Source organism: Rhipicephalus microplus, chromosome 3 (assembly GCF_043290135.1).
Source record: "Rhipicephalus microplus isolate Deutch F79 chromosome 3, USDA_Rmic, whole genome shotgun sequence".
In the NCBI taxonomy this organism is placed as follows: domain Eukaryota; kingdom Metazoa; phylum Arthropoda; class Arachnida; order Ixodida; family Ixodidae; genus Rhipicephalus; species Rhipicephalus microplus.
In genome coordinates, this window is record NC_134702.1 from 131,525,645 (window position 1) to 131,534,856 (window position 9,212).

The 9,212-nt window shown below is 42.2% G+C and overlaps 1 long non-coding RNA gene across 1 annotated transcript; it reads right to left on the minus strand.

Annotated features, from left to right (window-relative positions):
- Positions 1 to 6,088: 6,088 nt before the first annotated feature.
- On the minus strand, positions 6,089 to 8,549 carry LOC142803928 (uncharacterized). The gene is made up of 3 exons (XR_012894372.1): positions 8,513 to 8,549; positions 7,724 to 7,981; positions 6,089 to 7,130 (listed from the first exon to the last, which is right to left on the minus strand). It is a non-coding gene; the product is annotated as an uncharacterized LOC142803928 (long non-coding RNA).
- Between the last annotated feature and the right edge of the window lie 663 nt (positions 8,550 to 9,212).

Genomic DNA, 9,212 nt, shown 5'->3' on the forward strand with positions numbered 1-9,212 from the left:
TTTTCCCTTTCACAAATGACATCCATCTTTGACGAACAGCGTCATGATGCGTCCTTGCGCGCTATCATTGAGCGCCTCAATCACACTCTTCCAGTCCGTCCCATCGCTCAATTGTGCTCCACGATGGTGTATTATACCACCAATGTTTAGAGCCAGATGGACCGGCCCTACTGCTTGTCATTCTGAAACACATTCGCTCAGAAGTTCTAAACGAACTTCATGACCTTCCGTCTGCCGGTCACCTTGGTAAGTCACGCACTTAAGACCGAATACGCCAACGCTTCTTCTGGACAGGGCTTGCACGCTCAGTCGTCAGAAGATACGTCGCGGCTTCTGAGAAACGACAGCGCCGCAAAACGCCATCGACGCTTCCCGCCGGACGCCTTCAACCAGTTGACATTCCATCAGATTCGTTCTTAAGCGTTGGTTTGAACCTGCTTGGCCCTTTCCCCTTGTCTTCCTCGGGTAACAAGTGCATAGCTGTGGCCACTGACTACGCCACGCGTTATGCCATCACACGAGCTCTTCCAACAAGCTGCGCCACGGACGTCGCCGACTTCCTCCTCAAGGACATCATTTTGCAACACAGAGCCCCACGGCGGCTGCTTACAGACCAGGGCTGCACCATTTTGCCGAAGGTCATAGCCGACACCGTGCAGTCCTATCAAACGAGATACAAGCTGGCTACGTCATACCATCCGCAGACCAATGTACTCACGGAGCGTCTAAACAGAATTCTTAAAGGCATGCTCACTAAAATGTTTCCACCAACCACACCGACTGGAATCTTGCGTTGCTGTACGACACACTTGCCTATAATTCTTTGCGCCATGACCCTACCAGTTACTCTCATTTTTTTCTGTTGTTTGGCCAAGAACCAACATTTCGTCTAGACACCGTCATACCGTCCCCTGCAGAACCGAGCAGTGAATATGCCATGGATGCTACGACTCGGGCCGCTCACGCACGCGAAATCACCCGTACTTGCCTTCTCACCGCTAAGAGAAGCAACGGCGTTTGTATGATCAACGACACCGCGACGTACTCTTCCCGCCCGATCGTTTGGTCCTGCTCTGGTCTCTGACCCGTCAAGTTGACTTGTCAGAAAACTGCTTACTCGCTACACACGTCCATACCGAGTCGTTTATGTGGTTACTCCTGTGACATATGAAATGGGTCCTGTTGCTCCTTCACCTTCATGAGCCCAACAGGCAACCGATATTGTACATGTTACGCGCTTGAATCCCTGCCACTGTCCTAGTGACGATGACATTTAGATGCGCCTGGACGGCACTTCTGCAGCCGGGGACTATGCTACATGCATGCATAATAATATTCTAGGGGGTGACGTGCATGTGTGCTCGACAATGAAGACGAAGGGTTTTCTGTGCTCAATCGCTGGTCAACGGGTCACGCCATTACCGCTGGTTTCAAATACATCTAATCCACAACCTCGTCGATACGGTGTCACTTCTTGGGCCGAATTCACAAAGCTTTCTCTTTGGCTACGCATTTTCTTAGCCAAAAGTTCTCTTATCTGGAGGGATTACTATAGCGCGGGTATGAATTTAACTTATTCGGCACTTAAGAGGGCAAGGAGGACACACGATAGCTGATGAAACGACAAGGAAAGAAAGAAGTGTGTGCCGATAATATCAAGGTAGCACGCAAAGCGTCTAGCATCGAGAGTATACGATGACAGCCAATGATTTGCTGCATCTAAGTTTCAGTTCCGCGAGCGTCTGCTACAGCGCTTACGGGATGCCGCGTACGTTGTATTAGGCATTTTGGCGGGCTGTGCAAAGCCAAGCACTCGCCTTTCATCAACGACTTTAGCTAAAAACGAAATTGCTCGATGGCCTTAAGTCATCGGGCAATCCATGCACTATCTCGCCAAGTACAAGTAAACAACAATCCAGGTGTACCACATAAATGAAACCACACATAAATCGTTGCATGCAATGTTTGAAAATGGGCCTCGAATGTCTTCCCTTATTTAACGCGACCAGTTACCTTACATTTCATTGAAGCTGCGCTGCTACTTAACTAATTCGGTGCAATCTAGCACGGTATAGTGGTGAACGTAAGGGTGTTTTGTACCTATAGTCAAAGGTAGCCCTTGTTACAATATTCTTATTACAAGACACATGAGCGACTTTGGTGCCTGCAGACGAATTGTGCGGAAATAGATAACAGCAGTAATCAAATGAAATTGTGAGCGCAATTTCGCTGGTTCCATGCACCGCAGCATTTTTATAAAGCCGGAATGCGAGAACGTGCATACGCTTACGCTTAGGTATATGTCTACGTAAAATGAGGGAGACTCGTCGGGAGGTGTCTCAGTGCTAATGCTTTTCACAAAACACGGTGCAAATATTTCGCCCAGCGTTGTTTGAGTGCGCAAAAGAAGGCACGTGTATACGAGTCTTGAGGTCGAGAGACGTTATCACACGTGCGAAAAGGATGAAAAGAGAGAGAGACTCTCGTTTCGGGTTCGCGAAAGCTTGAAATTGATAGATAATAAAGACAATTTTCTGGCCCAGCAGACGTCAGGGAAAGTCTCCGCAAAACAGGGTCAGATGCTCGGAGAGCATAAAAAAGTGGAGTACGCGTTATATGAGAGTGACAGCCACTCAGAAAGCGAGATGAAGTGTGACTGTCCTTAGGTGTGAGAATCAATGCTAATTAAGAAAGTTGAGTTAATGAGCCAAAACTTTCCTAAATAACGATAATGAAAGCAAACTGAGCATTCATCTAGTGAAAGTGACACTAGTGACAGTGAACTCATAATAGTTGATTAGCGTTGTCACAGGCCGATATATATTTTTATTTTCTTATCTATATTTGGAAAACTATGAGAAGGTAGCGTACGTTAGAGCCGGCTATCCCAACGTCATAACAGTAATGTACAAGAATAAATAGCGCACGGTTATACAATCACACGTGGCGGTTTCTATCTTCTCGTAACCTTGGGAAAACGCATTCTAACTATTTTTTCTATTTTTGACAAAGTTTCACGGGACATTTTTGCATTTGGCTTCATTCGAAGGAATGACGATATATCAGCAATAAGGCGAACAGAAGCACTGCTGCAGTGGACGAGTGGTTACAGCGCTCAACTACAATCTAGGAGGTACTTGGTTCGATTCGCAGAATTACTGAGCATTTTCTTTTTCGGGAGGTTGCCCGGCCTGACATTATGCGTGGTGGCGGGTACTAAGTTTTTGAGAAGTAGGCTTTCGCGCTTGCTTCTTTCACTCCCCTTTTGACCCAAAAGCGCTGTACTGTGCTCCTTCAAAAATTAAACAATTCATGGTTCATAACTTTCTCCTCCATCCTCTCTTATCGCAAAAGTGTCCAGTGCTGAAATACCAATATCATACCTGGTATATTACTTTTCACGTGTTTGTATATTCGACCAGCAATCAGTCTTCACGGTGTTTTAAAGAAAATCTACACATGCAGTGAGCTAACTGCTTGCAGCCAAGTTGACTGCCTTTGTGGGGACACGCTTTCGTGCTAATTTGGTGGGCATCATCACATGCAGCAAGACCAAAGAGCACGGACAGTTAGAGCTGATGCAAACAGAGTGATTAGTTTGTGCCTTCTTTCCCGCTATTTGTCATGCTGCACGCTTCAGTGTAATGTCGCTGTCAATGGTTAAAATGAACTATAGCAGTTAATCGAGTTCTGCTGAGAGGGTCCCGTATTGTCCAGAATGGAACAGAACAATGGCAATTTGATTTGTGTGATAAAGAGATACCCTGTTTTTGGCTACTAGAATAAATTTCTAAACTGAAGTTTATTTTTTAATAACAACAGTTCCAGTGCAGATGAAAGGTGCATGGACAAAAATCGTGTATTCAGCTTGACTAGGTTTTTGACCTTAATTGTAATTGCGAACCGGTATCACAGTATGCATAAATATCACACACATATACAACCACGGGTGATATCTTGCTTATTCTGATTAAAATTGAAAGGTTGAAATCGACATATTCAACCAACGCAATGTGTACAAGATATGCCATGTAGAGTAGCTATGCTCGAAACTAATCTTCGCAGGTTCGTTCCATTTTACCCAATTTCTTGCCCATGACTGTAGGTTGGTAAATGAAACTTCTTCGAACACACATATTCTGTGTAAGGTTACATTTATTTTTATGCAGTACAAAACAAATTCAAATGTATAATGGCTCAAAAGAGAAATAACTAGAAACAAATTCAGCCAAATCATTACCAAACTTGCTCACCAATGATAAACGGATTCTCATTTAAAAGATACATACATACATACATACATACATACATACATACATACATACATACATACATACATACATACATACATACATACATACATACATACATACATACATACATACATACATACATACATACATACATACATACATACATACATACATACATACATATACGCACACACACATATACATATGTACACCCATACATACATACATACACTCAGGTGTAAATATTAAAATGAATGGCTATAAAACAACAATTCTAATACACTCATTTTGAATATACTACAGAAAGTAACTTACGAGAGATATCCACCGGCACTGTTATGTCTGAATACGGTGTTTCTCGAATTATCTCGCAAAAGCTTGATGCATAGTTTTCTGCTGCAGCCCAGTGACAAGCAGTTTTTATAAAAAACACAAGAATAAAGCCCTTGACAATGTCATGCTGAAGAAAAGGGCTGTGCATCAATATTTTGTACATGTCTGCAATATCACTCTGTTTATTTACATAGCTTGGCTCATTCACAACCCACTAACAAAGCATGTTAGGACACTTGGGCAGAAAGTTGGCACAGCACGAGTAAATTCTAGACAAAACATGAATAATACAATTACAAGCTACTAAGCTCCTTGGTGCAAACAGTGTTTATATTGACAGCTATAGGTGCCATTTCGTTTCCCCAAAACACTTCTCAAAAGTAGAATCAACTTTATTTAGCTAAAAGTTTCTATTCTGGCGCGTCGTGGTGGCTCAACGGTGGAAGCGACTCTTTCGGCCAAGAAAACAAAGACCAATTATTTTTCCAATTCGTGAATTCACCCCATGCTAACATTGAGGCGGCTAGTAAGAGTGCTTTTGGAGAGAGGAAACCACCACATTCCCACCAGTTGTGGCCTTGGGTAGCTACTTTACTTGGACAAAAATGATGAAAAACACTCCTCAAGAAGACTTCAAAGTTTGCACATCAACACAGTTCCCATACAGCTGTCTATTAGTCTGCTTGAAAAATATTGAGTTTACTGGTGGGCAAAGACTGTACACTATGTGAGGTGATGCTCCAGTGCACTGCATGTATGTCTTGCTGCTGGCCTCAACTGCGATGTTGCTCAGCACATATGTGTAAAATAACAACTAATACTATGCCACTGCAAAGTAATTATGTGTCATTTGCATGAAACAGGGACCACAGTAAAAGAACATAACAACATTTGCCTTCACAAAGTTCAAAAGATGTAAATAAATTTCCACAGAGTTTTCACAGTTCATCTGAGGATAGTAATATTGATTGTAAACACATTCTTACTTCCACTAACAAACTATTTTAAGATGCCAGATTCAATATTAGAGTATACCAGCACTTTTGTAGGGCTAAACAATTGTACAGGCACCTAGAAAAACACAAGTGAATGCATGGTATAGCTACATATAAAAATAAGTGCTTTTATTTCTAGTCTGAGTAGAGCTGCATAGATGATAAGTCACTTGCATTACATTATGAACAAACCTATCCGAGCAAAGTATACATTTAAAAAGTTACACTTACACAGTAGATAAGTAGACTGTTGAAGGACGGACAGGCAGTGGGATAATACCCAAGCACTAAAATCTTCTGTTAAGATATACTAGGAGTAGTGATTATCTACTTCCTGCCAAATAAATTAATCCACATAGATTCACTTCCCAGAGCTCATGGCATCATTGGTGCTATACAAATGAGTGTACACTGAAGGATTACATCGACTAAGTACATGATTACTGCATCCATGGCTTTACTTCTTGTACTACAAAGAATGCAGACACAGTTACCATTGGCGACCATGGATGCTGTGATTCCTGGCATGTAAATGTAGAGGCACACAGGCACTTAACACACATGTTAAAAACTTCAGCTCAAAAATATTTGCCCACTAACACTACAGCAGCCTTTAAATTAGTGTCATAGTTTGGTGTCTTCCATGCAAAATTTAAATAATTTTGAATGCAAGCAAATGAACTGCTGAATAATGCACTGCTAAGAAGTTAAGCAGCAGCTGCTCCTGACATCACAATGTGCTCTTTCTGCTGTTGTAAACTTTGAGCAGGAGAACAGTCACTGGCAGTCCCTTTGTACTTGTTGGTCTTCTGTGCTCTGTTCTTGATACACTGTACATGACCGTGGAGCACCGAACCCCTTGTTACTGCTGGAACTTAGAAAAATACAGATCATTGTTACAACCATGCTACATGCAAGAGTGTATAGTTGTCAATTATGTGCTCATATTTACAGATATTGTATTTTCAGAAGCCAATGACAAGCCTCAACACACACACACACACAAACAGTGAAGACTGAAAATATATTTAATATGATACAAGAGCAAAACTACAATGTTATAGATGAAGGCATGAAACTTCTGCCAGACATAAAAAGCCAATAAAGTTTCTTCTATTTTGACTTTACACTAGGTGCGAGAAGCAGACCACAAATAAGTTCACTAAGAAATAAAAGTTAGACTGCATTACAACGCAACAGCCAATGTTCCTAACTTTAAGGCTGTCTAACATAGCCAGCTCACCGTACTGCGTATAGGAGCAAATGGGCAGTCTAGAAGACACAAAGAACTTGTGGATTATGAGTGTGCTTGTTGCTGACATCTATTATTCTAAATGAAGAAAACCTTTCAAAAATGCACTTCATCAGGGGAAATAATCATACGCAACAAATACAACGGGCTCCTACAGGTGCCACCAACACTCACCATTATTGTTGATACCAGTGTCTTGCCGGATGGATATGCTGCGTCCTGCACAGAACACCAAAGGAGCGCTCCATGACTTGGATTGCATGTGTGCTAGCTGCATCGCTCTGCTGCTGAAATAGGCTAGCCACAGGCAGAGAAATGAGAAGCCATGGCATTGAAACACACTGAACGTCACCTTTAGAGATCAACAATGCATGCTTAGGTCAGGTACAATTTGTAGAAAAATATATATCACTATGCAATCGTGGTGAACATGTTCGGCTGAAACATAAGCAACAGCACTGAGAGAGAAAAAGCTACATTAGGTAAAAGATGCAGTTACTGGCCCTATGTCATCAGAAGCTTCTTGAATAGGTCTTTCTCCTTAAAAGTTGTGAACAGCCAGGCAATTTTCACCCACTTGCTATTTCCTTCCAGAGCACTTGATCCACAGAGGGAGTCACAAGCTCGAGAGCTCAATAAGGAATCAAAGTATTTGTGCTCGTTTCAAAGCACAAGCTTTTGAGCCTCAGATTATTGGAGTTTCATTCATAGGCTGCAGGCTTTCAGCTTTCAACATTCTCAATTATCTTGCAATTTAGTTCTATAAATGTTGAATAACAATTGTGTGTAAGAATATTACAGGTATCCACTGAAAGCAACCATGCTTGGGTTTTCAATTTGTGCACAGTAAGTGGTGTTCACGTAATCGTATGTATTAAAGAAAAACTAACCTTGCAGCCAGCCGTTAGGCAGTTTTGTGCGCTCGAAGCTCCCAAGCAGATCGCAGTCCTTCCAGATGAGGCTGCCATGCATGCTTCCACGCCCCATCCGCTGAATGATAACAGTCCCAGCAGTGACATAGGCTTGCATAGTTAGGGAGAACGCGTCCTTCCTATTTTTGTACAGGTGCTCCAAGTAATGATGAGGATTGATGTGCCAGAATGTTCAACCGATGAATCACAGGACCTTAACAAACCAATCTCTGCGATCTGTGAAGAGCCGAAAACGAGATATTTAAAAACAATCATTAAAGCACTCACTTCTAATACTTATTTGAGGAAGCTATCACTTCGTTAATGTGACCAAAATCTGCTATAATCACTTTGAAATAAACTGAAGCCTTATGTAAAATTTACGTACCGCAATATATATGTCCTACTGAAGTATAGTACTAGCACAGTGGTAATCGTCTATAGAACTAATTTTCCAAAATAACAAATTTTTTAAGTGCAACTTGGCTTCTGAAAAATAAATTCACATTAACTTTCCAACTATCAAACGTGGTCAATTGACAGGCCCAACCTCATAATCAAACAAGAGCTCACTTGTACCAAATCACAAAAAACTTTTTATGTATTTGCTCCATAATATATGTATGTATATAACAGTAGTAGTAAATTTTTCATGCTTCAACTTACTATAGAGAAACATTACATCTGATGGGCTTAAAAACTTGCACACGTTATAGAACTGCGTGAATTATAGTACCGGTGAAATTTAGTTCTGCAAGGTGAACTCACCGATGGCAGCATTTAGTAGCCGTCGGTGTCATGAAGAGCCGAGTACGGCTAACTGGCAAAGGGCATCTGCAGACTGGAAGCTGCCAATGACAGCAATGAAGGGCTGGCCAGGCGTGCACGTCCATTGATAAAGTGTAAGAACTGGCCATGACCGGCTGTTGTCAAGGCTCTAGTGCCGTGAAAAACGATGGCCAGACGAACTCCGAAACCTGTAGTTAGGCGATATTGGCCTACAACTTCATCCAAAGCAAGGCACCGGTGAAATCTTTGCTTTTTCTGGGGGCCGAAGGGAAGCTTGACGTTCACGGGCTCTCGCTGCCACATAGAACTCTCAAGTTGTTACCGAAGAACAGTCTAGGCGCGCTTCCGAAGTAACACGATCCACAACAGAATGTAGCATCTCGCAGTTTTGGTTGATCACATCACAGCGCTAGGACTATGGTTATCACAAAAAGGAGAAGTGACGACTTAACAAACAAAAGCGCCAAGCTGCCCCACCACAACTCCGCAGGGCAAAACAGTTATCAACGCTGTCTTTCAATTTTCGGTCACACGAGCGCAGCTTGTTCACAAGTCTTGGAACGTCAACACAGCACCACTGTTCACAACGAACATCGTTTCACTCCCGAACAGTACATTGCTCTCAAGTAAATAGAAGCGTACAGGCTAACTAGTGGCGAAGCAAGAACCGAGCGCGTAG